The sequence below is a fragment of the Callithrix jacchus genome, chromosome 9 (assembly GCF_049354715.1).
Source record: "Callithrix jacchus isolate 240 chromosome 9, calJac240_pri, whole genome shotgun sequence".
NCBI classification, from domain to species: domain Eukaryota; kingdom Metazoa; phylum Chordata; class Mammalia; order Primates; family Cebidae; genus Callithrix; species Callithrix jacchus.
Window position 1 is genome coordinate 93,473,752 of NC_133510.1, and position 13,269 is coordinate 93,487,020.

The 13,269-nt window shown below is 35.2% G+C and overlaps 1 long non-coding RNA gene across 1 annotated transcript in view; it reads left to right on the forward strand.

The window, feature by feature from the left end:
• The first annotated feature begins 4,153 nt into the window (after positions 1-4,153).
• LOC144577721 (uncharacterized) overlaps positions 4,154-13,269 on the forward strand; it is a 41,434-nt gene continuing 32,318 nt past the window's right edge. The window contains exon 1 of the long non-coding RNA XR_013522248.1: positions 4,154-4,271. This is a non-coding gene — a long non-coding RNA (uncharacterized LOC144577721). The remainder of the gene's footprint in view (positions 4,272-13,269) is intronic.

Genomic DNA, 13,269 nt, shown 5'->3' on the forward strand with positions numbered 1-13,269 from the left:
AAGACCAGGGAATTGAAGGTGTTGACAATAACTGGTTGAAATTATGAACAATGAGTCCTGGGAAAGCTAGGTTTTAGGCTGTGCAAAAGGATAACATTATAATAAGTAGGGTTTGATAGAAAAGAATCTGTTTTTTTTTTTTTTTTTTTTTTTTTTGACACGGAGTTTCGCTCTTGTTACCCAGGCTGGAGTGCAATGGCGCGATCTCGGCTCACCAAAACCTCTGCCTCCTGGGTTCAGGCAATTCTCCTGCCTCAGCCTCCTGAGTAGCTGGGATTACAGGCACGCGCCACTGTGCCCAGCTAATTTTTTTTGTATTTTTAGTAGAGACGGGGTTTCACCTTGTTGACCAGGATGGTCTCGATCTCTTGACCTTGTGATCCACCCGCCTCTGCCTCCCAAAGTGCTGGGATTACTGGCGTGAGCCACCCCAGTCGGCCAAGAGTCTGTTTTTCTAAATAGCATGAAAGAGAAAGTAAGAAAATGAGATTTGCTATGCAGAAAATAGAGATTTTAAATAGATGCAGCTCAGGGAAATGGCAATATTCCTTGTTTAAGATTAGTAAGTACTACCCTTCTTTCATTACTGATATTGGTAATTTGTGACTTTCTCTTTTTTTTGTAGGTAGTCATGCTAGATATTTGTCAACTTTATTGATATTTTTAAACAATAAGCATTTACTTAGAATATTGAGTTTAGGTATTTCTTCTTTTTGGTTTGTATACGTTTAAGGGTACAAATGCAATTTTGTTAAATGAACGTATTGTGAAGTAGTAGTATATTTAATACTATAAATAACCTTCTAAGCACTGCTTTCATTACATTCCACAAATTGTGATAAGTTGTATTCTCATTTAGTTCAAAATATTCTTAAATTTATTTTAAGCCTTTTTCTTTGTCTTGTGTTATTTTGTAGTGTGCTGTTTAATTTCCACATATTAGGCATTTTCTACATATGTTTTGTTATTGATATCTTGTTTTATTCCATTGTGGTCTGAGAATGTTCTTTTTATCATTTTTTTTGTTGTTGTTGTCATACTTTAAGTTCTGGGATACATGTGCAGAACATGCCGATTTGTTACATAGGTATACACATGCCAACACCCATCAACCTGTCATCTGCATTAGGTATTTCTCCTAATGCTATCCATCCCCTTTCCCCCCACCCCTGATAGGCACCAGTGTGTGATGTTCCCCTCCTGGTGCCCATGTGTCCTTATTGTTCAACTCCTACTTATGAGTGAGAACATGTGGCATTCGGTTTTCTGTTCCTGTGTTAGTTTGCTGAGAGGGATGGCTTCCAGCTTCATCCATGTCCCTGCAAAGGACATGAACTCATTCTTTTTTATGGCTGCATAGTATTCTATGGTATGTATGTGCTACATTTTCTTTACCCAGTCTATCGATGATGGGCATTGGAGTTGGTTCCAGCTTTTTGCTACTGTGAATACTGCTGTAATAACTTACATGTGCATGTATCTTTATAGTAGAATGATTTATAATCCTTTGAGTATACACCTAGCAATGGGATTGCTCAATCAAATGGTATTTCTGATTCTAGAGCCTTGAGGAATCACCACACTGTCTTCCACAATGGTTTGTAAAAGCATTCCTATTTCTTCATATCCTCTCCAGAATCTGTTTTTTTCTGACTTTTTAATGATAGCTGTTTTAACTTGTGTTAGATTGTATCTCATTGTGACTTTGATTTGCATTTCTCTAATGACCAGTTTTTATATGTTTTTTGGCCATATAAATGTCTTCTTTTGAGAAGTGTCTGTTTGCATCCTTTGCCCAGTTTTTGATGGGGTTTTTTCTTGTAAATTTGTTTAAGTTTCTTGTAGATTCTGGATATTATCTCTTTGTCAAATGAATAGATTGCAAAAATTTTATTTATTTATTTATTTATTTATTTTTATTTTTTTAATTTTTTTATTTTTTTAAAATTTTTTATTGGATTATAGGTTTTGGGGTACATGAGCAGAGCGTGCAAGACAGTTGCGTAGGTACACACATGGCAGTGTGCTTTGCTTTTCTTCTCCCCTTCACCCACATTTGGCATTTCTCCCCAGGCTATCCCTCCCCACCTCCCCCTCCCACTGGCCCTCCCCTTTTCCCCCCAATAGACCCCAGTGTTTAGTACTCCCCTTTCTGTGTCCATGTGTTCTCATTTTTCATCACCCACCTATGAGTGAGAATATGCGGTGTTTCATTTTCTGTTCTTGTGTCAGTTTGCTGAGGATGATGTTTTCCAGATTCATCCATGTCCCTACAAACGACACGAACTCATCATTTCTGATTGCTGCATAATATTCCATGGTGTATATGTGCCACATTTTTCCAATCCCGTCTATTATTATCTCATTTTGAAGGTTGCATGTTCACTCTGATAGTTTTTTCTTTCTGTGCAGAAACTCTAGTTTAATTAGATCCCATTTGTCAAATTTGGCTTCTGTTACTATTGCTTTCAGTGTTTTAGTTGAAGTCTTTGCCCATTCCTATGTCCTGAATGGTATTTGCCTAGGTATTCTTCTAGGGCTTTTATGGTTTTAGGGTTTAGGTTTATGTCTTTAATCCATCTTGAGTTAATTTTTGAATAAGGTGTAAGAGAGGGGTGCAGTTTCAGTTTTCTGCACATGACTAGCCAGTTTTCCCAACACTATTTATTAAATAGGAAATCCTTTCCCCATTGCTTGTTTTTGTCAGGTTTGTCAAAGATCAGATGGTTGTAGATGTGTGGTATTATTTCTGAGGCCGCTGTTCTGTTCCATTCATTTATATATCTGTTTTGATACCAGTCCCATGCTGTTTTGATTACTGTTGCCTTGTAATATAGTTTGAAGTCAGGTACGTGATGCCTTCAGCTTTGTTCTTTATGCTTAGGATTGTCTTGCCTATATAGGTCTTTTTTGGTTCGTAGTTTTTTCTAATTCAGTGAAAAAAGTCAATGGTAGCTTGATGTGGTTAGCATTGAATCTATAAATTACTTTGGGCAGTATGGCCATTGTCATGATATTAATTCTTCCTATCCATGAGCACACTGTTAGACAGATCAATGAGACAGAAAATTAACAAGGACATCCAGGACTTGAACTCAGATCTTCAACAAGCAAACCTAAGACATCTGTAGAAATCTCCACCTCAAATCAACAGAGTATACATTTTTTTCTCAGCACCACATCACACTTAGTCTAAAATTAACCACATAATTGGAAGTAAAAGACTCCTCAGCAAATGTGGAAGAATGGATATCATAACAAACAGTCTCTCAGACCACAGTGTAGTCAAATTAGAACTCAGGATTAAGAAACTCACTAAAAACCTCAAAACTACATGTAAATTAACCTGTTCCTGAATGACTATTGGGTAAATAACAAAAGTAAAACAGAAAAAAGTAAGTTCTTTGAGACCAATGAGAACAGGATACAATGTTCCAGAATCTTTGGGACAAATCTAAAGCAGTGTTACGAGGGAAATTTATAGCAGTAAAGGCCCATAGAAGAAAGTGGGAAAGATCTAAAATCTATACCATAACATCCCAATCAAAAGAACTAGAGAAGCAAGAGCAAACAAATTCAAAAGCTAGCAGAAGATAAGAAATAACTAAAGTCAGAGTAGAACTGAAGGAGACAGAGACATAAAAAACCCTTCAAAAAAATCAATGAATCTAGGAGCTGGGTTTTTGAGGATATTGATGAAACAGATAGACTGCTAGCCAGACTAACAAAGAAGAAAAAAGAGGAGAATCAAATAGATACAATAAAAAATGATAAAGGGGATATCACCACTGATTCCACAGAAATACAAACTGCCATCAGAGAATACTATAAACATCTCTACACATTTTTATTCTTTCAAATTTAATACAATTTTTTTCATGACTCATGACATCTTTTATCTTCATGATTGTTCCATATACGCACAAAAAATGTATTTTGTTGTTGTTGGATGCAATATTATATAAATTATAATTTGAATTTATGTCCTTATAGTAAGCCACTGTCATAACTCAAGACCTATCACTCTTCTGCACAATTGAAATAGGAGAATTAAATCATGATATGATAGGAAACACCATACCCTGACCTCTTCAGTCTTTGATGGTAGCTCAAACATTTTTTGTTCTTCAAGAAATATAATCTTGTTTTATATTTAACAGAGAGAAGTTCTGATGGATTGAAGTAAAATTTTGATCCTTGGAGATGCAATAATTTTGAGCCAGTATCCAGTTTTGTCCTATACTCTCTTCTCCAATGTATAGTTCTTTCTGGTAAGTGGCTGCCAGTCTCTCTGGAAAAAACTAGAGCAAAGTTTTATAGTATATATTTTTCTTAAGTAAATCCTGACTTCTCATTGAGGAAACTTGGGTTTGTAAACTGGATCAAGTCTTGGAACTGGGGAAAAGTTCATAACTTTATGTTGTGGTGTTATCTCAGGTCACTTTTTCTGGATGAAACTAATCCAGAACAAAGAAGAGCTCAGTGCCCTTGCAGCATCATTTAAACCCCCAGACCCAGAACTGACTTTACCGTTCTCAGTTATATGAGTTAAATAATTACCTTTTACTTCTTGTATCATTTTAATTTGTGTTATTATATCTTACATATGAAAGAATCATTATACTTACTTCAAATAGAAATTAACAAGTGCAAATGTCCCAAATTGTATACACTGATTTCCACTTGAGTAATTTATCACAGGGACAATTGAATAGCTTCTCCAGGATCTAGAGCAGTCAAGACTTATATGTTCAATGATGATTAATGATTTTCCTAAAAAACACTGAGCAGGTTAAATCCTAAGAACTGATATGACAATATTAGAGCCTTTAGATAGAGCCATGTGGCCTTTGGGTAGAGAGCCAGTTGTGAACAGGATCATACCCTGGTAAAAGGGACCCCAGAGAGCTCTTTCCTTCTTTTACCACGTGAAGATACAAAGAGATATCAGCGGTCTGCAACCTAGAAGACAGCCCTCACCAGAATCTAATAATGCTGGTACCACAGACTCGAATTTCTGTCCTCCAGAATGATAAGAAATAACTTTCTGCTGTTTACAATCCCTTCCAGTCCACCATATTCTGTTCTAGCAGCCCAGATTAGACACTGACTCCTCCCTTAAACTTTTTCTCTCTCTAGCCCTTACACAAAGGGGAAAAAAACCCCTCAGTTTTAATACTGCCAAAATCTTTGTTGACTGTTTCACAGAAAATAACTTAGTGGTAGAAATTTTTGTGGAATGGGAATGTTCAGAACAGACCTGAGTAGGAAAATGTTTCAGCAGTTAGGTTCTGGGGAATAATATACATCATTTGAACCAATTTGCTTTGTCTGTAAATAGAGTAGCCTTGCTGGCAAGCATCTATGAAGGCAATGAATCTAAATCTCCCTTCTTGTGACTTGATTTTATCTGGAAAATCTTTTGAAAATCATTCTACAAAAAGTCTTTCCTTGCACTGCTGTAGGAGGAAAGAATTAAAAGAGTCAAATAATTTTTATTTGTCATAGCTCCTCATCTGACCGGTAAAGAAATAAGTATCTTGAAATAAAAAATAATCTGACTGTATGATTTTGTGTGAGAAAAGTTTTATATATAGTTGAGAAATAGCTTCACAGAATCATTTGTTATGGTCAGATTCTTTTTATAAACAGCAATTCTGCTCAAGTGTTATGTTGACAGGGGCTTGTGTCACTAGTTTATGCCATTTCAGTCTGGATGTATGGACAACATTCTTAAATTAGATTTATTATACTTATAGTAATTTGAGAAAGACTTTTACCACTTTTCTTCATAATATAGGATAAAAATATTATATTTCAATTCATTCTACACCATTCATTGTTTAAAGATATAGTTTCATATTTGCTTTTAAGATCCTTTAAGGAAGCCTTTACAAACACTTTTCCATCATTTAATTTTTAGAAAACAATTTAGGATTCATCCTTTAACTTTTTCACCTTAAAACAAAGTCTTATTCTTTGTTGAAAAGCCTTTCTTTCTTGATAGAAATATAATTTTAGTTTATCTACATTGACATTTGAATTTGTATGCATTCATTAAACATTCAGATTGTATAAATAATGCGATATGTATTTTAACAAAGAAATCTTTCATGGATGAATAACTTCTTCACTTGGCATTATGACAGCTATTGAGAACTGGAAATTTCTGCTTTAAGAAAATTGTCTGAAAATATCTTTGCTGAAGGAAAGAATATAATTGGATAACTCTTTAAAGAACAGTTTTTAAATGTTTTTGATAATTAGTAATTTTATAAATATAAAATACATAGCATATTTTACAACTATTTGGGAGAATAGATTTATTAAAAATATATTTATCTGTGGCTGAAATGTCATGTTCTACACATTTGCAATGTGTGTACTCTCCTTTATTCCTAGCAAAACTTCTGTTATGCTCTAAAAAGACCCCTGTCCTATCTTTTTAGTAGCAGAGCACTGAACTCCTATTTGTACAGTAATTTATGCTGCAGTTTTCTTGACCTTTCTTTCCACGGTTTGTTGTTCAGCCTGCTTCATCTACTTGTTTTCTTGACCAGTAACCATCACACACATTTCACCCTGGACCTGAGCATGTTGTATAAAAACCTTCACTAATTTGTTACAGAAAATCATAAATGCATTTTTAACCACATTGGCATGCAAGAGAAAACAAAGTAGAATAGCTGTAAGCTTAAACTCTGTTTTGTTGTTCTTTGAAAGTCTAAAAGTTAGTACAACACCTGCCACATGTAGGCACACAATAAATATTTGCTGAATAAATAAAAAAGATAATGTGTATATGAGAAGAAAATCAGAAAAAGCAACCATAGGAAGTGTGGCAGTACTGTTTATAGAAAAAGAATATGGGGAAAAGATAAATCAAGGGAGAAAAAAGAACAGGACCATGAAAAGCAGCCAGATGGATCTTACCACCTGCCAGGACCACAGGGCAGGCAAGGACAAAGAAAGACATGCATAGCAACTATGGGAAGATTTGTTAGCTAGGATGTGCCAGGGATTTGAATATATTCATGCATTCATAATTAATTCAAAATATATTTATTAAGCACCTACTATATGTCAGGCACTGCTTTGGGGTCTTGAGATACATCACTAAACAAGAGAGATAAAAAATCCTGCCCTCATGTAGCTTCTGTATATATTTAGATGGTATATAATAATCCCAATAAATAAATAAATAATCCACTATAAAAAAAGATGAAAAGTGTTACGAGGAAAATACAATTGTAGAATAGTCTAAGGGGATCAGATGTACCAACAGAGTGGTCTGGAAGGTACCATTGAGAAGTGAGATCTGATTAGAGGAATGGATGGGAGTTAGTCAAGTGTACAATCTGGAGGAAGATCAGTCTTTGTAGAAGAAACTCTTAAAGCAAAGATCCTTAGGAAGAAGCTTTCCTGGGGTGTGGGAGAAACAGCAAGGAAGACAGAAGGAGTGGAGCAGGGGGAACAAGGAGAAAAGTAGCAAGAGATTAGGTCAGATTTGACAGGATTGAAGAGCGAAGAACAAACCATGAACATTGTAAGGTATTTGGCTTTAACTCTGAGTAAGATGGGAAGCAATGGGAGGGGTTAGAGTAGGGGAGTAAGTTGTCTGTCATTTGTTTAAAAAGGATTCCCTTATTAAGTTCCTATAAATAACCCACAAAGCAACGTTTCAGTAAGAATGGTGTTAACTGCAAGTAACTCAGCTGAAATTGGATTTAATATTAAGAATTGATTTTTGTCAAGGATTGGAAGATCTGGAGGAAGGTGATTCTGAGGACAGTTTAGTGAATTAATCATGCTACCACTGTGGGTGTTCATTCTGCTGGTCTTTCCATTCTACAAGGTGATAAAGTGGTTGCTATAAATCCAAGGATCATATCCTCACATATCTGTCCTCAAAGGCAAGAGGAAAGAGTTTCTCACTCTTGATCTTGTTCCTGTTCTCTCTCTCTTGCTCTGTCTTTTTCAAGGAGTGAAATCTTTTCCAGAAATCTCTATCATCTGTCCTGTGAGGTTTTTTTGAGCTAAATGGATCACAAATCAAACAATAAGCCCATTACTAACTTACAAGTGGGAAGAAAATTAACAACAATCAAGAGATATCACCTGGTGTGGAACCTTGCTACCTAATACCTGAATAAAACTAGAATTGTGCTAAACAAGAATAAGAAGAATTGGCTGATGTGTAGGCAAGTGATAGTCTTCCAGAGGTAGTGAATTTTGTTATTGTATTTATAGGTGAATAGAGATTTAGAGAGTCTTTGTAATTTTCCTAAGGTCATACAACTAGAATGGACAAATCAAAGATTAAACCCCAAGTCTGTCTGGATACAAACTCATACTTGTTTTGTTAAATAAAGCGGGCCCCTTTGTAACCATGCCACATTGCTGCAGGGAATTGTTGTAGGGTAACCTTTGTCCTAATAGGAAATACTGTTAATTTATAACTGTTACATGAACCTTTCAATGCTTATTGAGAAGCATATTCTGTCTTTAAACAGAGGTCATGTATAAAGCCAAATACTAGTTAGAAGTTGTAGGTAGGCAGAGTTTCTCATAGTAGTCTAGCTACAAACCACGGAACTCAGTTTAGGTAGTTGAATCAGAAACAGAATTTAATAAAACTGTATGGTTTCTGTGCTTTCATATTTGTTAAGGTGTATTTTATGTTCCAAAATGTGGTCTATCTTGGTGAATTGTCCATGTGAGCTTGAGAAGAATGTGTATTTTGTTGTATGAAGGAGTTTAGCTCATACCACAGAGCTTAGCTAGGTCCACAGAAGTATTAGCTGGCTAATGCTGGCTAATGAGATCATAAGTACTTAAATAAAGTCTATTGTCTAATGTTCTTTAGATGGAGCTTAAAAGGGCAAAACTTATGTTTTCACAGTGACTTTATTTTTTTTTTTGTACTTCCAGTGCTGGCCAGATGTTTACTATCCCATTCATTTGATTGACATCTTTCCTTGGTTAAATTTAGGTAGTCAATGTGGTGGTGGACAACTCCTGAGAGCAGTTTCTGTAAGGAGAACATTTATTTGTCTCTGATCTTGTTTATTATGTGAGCTATTATGTTTTAACAGTAATTCAATAATGTTATTACTTTATTTCCCATACATATATGTTGTCTTATTCTAAATACTGAAAATAGTCTAATTTCCCAGATGTTCATATCTTATTTTTACCCTACCCCAAATACCATTTTTCATATTGGGACCTCTCTCTTTAGACTCTTCTGGAAGTAGAAAAACTCCAACAATCAAACCTATCCTTAATTGATTAGAAAAGTATTCTGAAGCTCTTGATTTTATGAGGTTTGAAAACTGTCTTAAACTTTATTTATTCCTACTCTCTTTGCCGTCCCATTATATGGGTGAATGTAACCTGAGGGTGGTCAGTAATTGCTCGTTGACTGGCTGGAGCGCAAATATTCACTGCCATAAAATAAAGATGCCTAGTGGGAGACAATGGTGGTCAAAGCTTTTCACCCTGAATGAAATATTTTTGACAGTTTTTCTTATGAAAGAAGTTAATAATTTGAACAAGAGCTACACTGTTGGCTTTTTCACAGTATGTACAGTATCACTGAAATATGTAAATGTAAGAAGTCTATTTTAATAAGCTCTTTTTAAAGGTATGAATGTGCCCTTTTGATAGGAAGAATAAAAATAAAAGATAATTAAGTTGACTGCTATGAAAGAACTCACATTTCCACCCTGGGCTATAGTGAAACATTCTGCCCAAGTTACGCAGCTTGATCTGTCCAAGAAAATTGCATTTATAGTATTCCTGGAGCAAGAAAGTTTAGAAAGTAATGTCATGACCTTAAACAAGAGTTCTAAATCTAATAAGAGACTGTTTTAATGTAAGAAGGTGATTTAGCAATGCATTTTAATAACACTTATTAAATCTAATATATAAGAAAATCTGTACTTGGAATATGTTTTGAACCCTTTGAAAATAGGTAAAGGACTTAGATTTTAAATTAGAATATTAACATTTGAAGAAATATCAGTTTTTTATCTTTCAAGGTATTTGCCCCATTGAACAATCTTTTCTCATAGATAGACATGTTTGGATGGGAAACCAGTCAAAACTTTGGGGAACAAAACATCATAGTAAGTTTGTGTCTAGTTACGATGTGGCCGTGATAGCCAAGTTGGTTGCCTGTGACCAGGGTCCTGTTCCATGTTGATTTGTTCTGATTAAGAATCTACTTTGTACTCTGGCACAGCAGTTCCATTTCTATTTTCCAGTTCTTCAGGGGATGAGCTGTCTTGAAACAACACATCTCCAAGTGATTGGATTCTGTTCTCAAATGTCTGCCCCTTCTCCTGTTTGATGGTCTCAAACTTCCACTGGTCTGCTTCTCATCTTTGCTTGGATAGAAAGCCTGGTTCTAGAAATCATTTTATATGTTTGCTTTCAGTATTCAGTTGGGTGTTATAAATGAGCCTGGATCCAACTATACTTAAGAGAGTCTTAATCATGAACAAAATTATCTTTTAAAAATGAATGGTAATTTCAATAAGTTGAGGTTTGAATCTGTCTTTAGGGGACCCTTTTTATTTGTTTCGGGAAACAAAATGATACTCCCTGCAATAAAATATGAATAAATAAATAAAGAACCTACAACTTATGTGGTCCTCTGAGTTATATAAAGGTAAAGTAAATATCCTTCACTGAAACAGATATTTGAAGATAGACATGTTCAACATGTTAAGTTGCTTTGTGTTTACGGAGACATTAGCTGAGTACAGTTTTAGTAGTTTCACCTTTAAAGATTCTTTAACAGTATATTTATTTTAAAAGTGTAGATTTAAGGTATCTTATAACTTTATTACTTCCTTTTGCTCTTGAGAAGATAAGTTGTGTGTATTCTTACTGTATTGCTCAAAGTAGCTTGGGAAGAGAAACTACAAAAACTAAGCCAAGTGTAGTCTTGTTCTCCTCTTTATCTGTTAAGTAAAAAGAGAAACACTAAGAGGAATTGGCCAGCACTTTTTTTATCTTAGTATAAACTATACTACCGATTCCCTAGATTTAGACTAAAAAAATACTTTGTTACTGATCCATTAAGCTCCACATAATTTAATTATCTTACTAGAACTACAAAGAAAGACAATCTCTTTGTAGAAATAACTCTTTTCCCCTTAAATAAGTGATTATTGATTTTTACTTTATTTTATTTTTTTATTTTAGTATACTTTAAGTTCTAGGGTACATGTGCCAGTCATGCAGGATTGTTACATAAGTATGTACATGCCATGGTGGTTTGCTGCATCCATATCCCTGTCACCTACATTAGGTATTTCACCTAATGTTATCCCTCCCGAATACCCCCACCCCCTGCTATCCCTCCCTGAGCCCCCTGACCCTCCAACAGGCCCCGGTGTGTGATGTTCCCCTCCCTGTGTCCATGTGTTCTCATTGTTCAGCAACCACTTATGAGTGAGAACATGAGATGTTTGGTTTTCATGTCCTTTGTTGGGACATGGATAAAGTTGGATCATTCTCAGCAAACTGACACAAGAATAGAAGTGACTACTTCTGATGTCAGTCCTGAACAAAGATTGTTCCTAGGGCTGTGTTGCAGAACTAGGGAAGGGTTAATGAAAGAGAGGAGCTAACATGGTCAGAAGTGTTGCAGTTGCTGTCATTACTATAGGATACTCATGCCCAAGAGCAGTGATTTGTTACAGAAGAGATATTATAGGAGACAGGCCAAACAGCAGAGATTTTGAGGGCATTTAATTTACCCTCAAACATTTGCTGGTAGAGGTAGTAGCAATGAGGGAGCTAAAATTCTAGAAATCAAGATTTTGGGGCTTGAGTCAGTATAACTTGAATGTTTAATAAAAATATACCATTCCTTTGGAATTGCAGCTAGTGATGCCTGGAAATTTAAGCTCTAAACCACCTTTTTCTGGACTGATGACCTTGCTTTAGTCTTAGTTACAGACTTATGCCTCAATATCAGAGTCCCTCTTAAACCTATTGATAAGCTATTAGTTTTAATTAATCAAATAAAGTTTTACATTTTTCTCCAGCTAGAAAGTGAAGTTTCAGGAAATTTTAAAAAATTCTAGTTATCTAGTTTGAGTTCATTTTCAAATTTGAGGATCTTCTAGGAGTTTGTCTATTTAAGAATATGGTGAAATGCTACTTCCTCTGTGAAATCTTCTGTCCTCAGAAAATGCATTGTTTTTCTTTTAATGGTACATATGTTTTTTTATTTTCATTTTTTTCCTTAGAGACAGTGTATTGCTCTGTCACCCAGGCTGAGTGCAGTGGCATGATCATAGCTCAATGCAGCCTCAAACTCTTGGGCTCCAGTGATCTTCCCTTCTCAGCTTCATGAGTAGCTGGGACTACAGATTTGTGCCACTATGCCTGGTTAATTGTTTTATTTTACTTTTGTCTTTGCCTCGGAAAGTGCTGGGGTTAAAAGTTCACACCATCACATCCGGCTGATTTTTTATTTATTTATATATTTTTTGCAGAGATGGGGGTCTCACTATGATGCCCAGGGTAGTCTTAAACTCCTGGCCTCAAGTGATCTTCCAGCCCTGGCTTTTTAAAATGCTGGGATAACAGGTGTGAGCCACTGTGCCTTGCCTCATATTATATCCCTTTTATACCTTTTTTATTAACTCAATTTTTATCAAGTGCCATATTACTGCTATTTTTGTGCATGTCCTCTATGTCCTATGGTACGATAACCTCAAGAACATGAACTATAATTTCATTTGTTTCCTGATTTGCTCAGCAAATATTAATTTCATGCTATGTTCTTGCTCTTCCTCCTCTTGCAATTAACACAATATAGAATGTATATACAGCCAGTGTCCAGTAAACGTTAGTGAAGAGCTAACAAAAGAGACTATCTTCATTTTCTCCAGCTCCCTGGAATAGCCTCTCTCAATATGCCCTTAATGATCAGAATGGAAATCAGTGGTGTTTCTTTGTGTGTGTGTATTTTCCTTAATTAGAAAAAAAAACACTTTGAAAATATCAATTAGATGTGTAACTTATTTCTAAGCAAATGCTTAGAAATTTGTTAATGTGGTATAAAAATCTTACAGGAACTACAGACAGCTATTCTGCTAATTAATAGTTATGAGACTGAAGCAGAATATATTTATTTGTTCCTTTCAAAGAGACCCTAAAGTGACATGGCAAAATTGCTGGTGATGCTAAGGAATACTAAAAATGAATTTAAAATGCATCTAATTAGCTGTCACCTTAGTGGCCAGT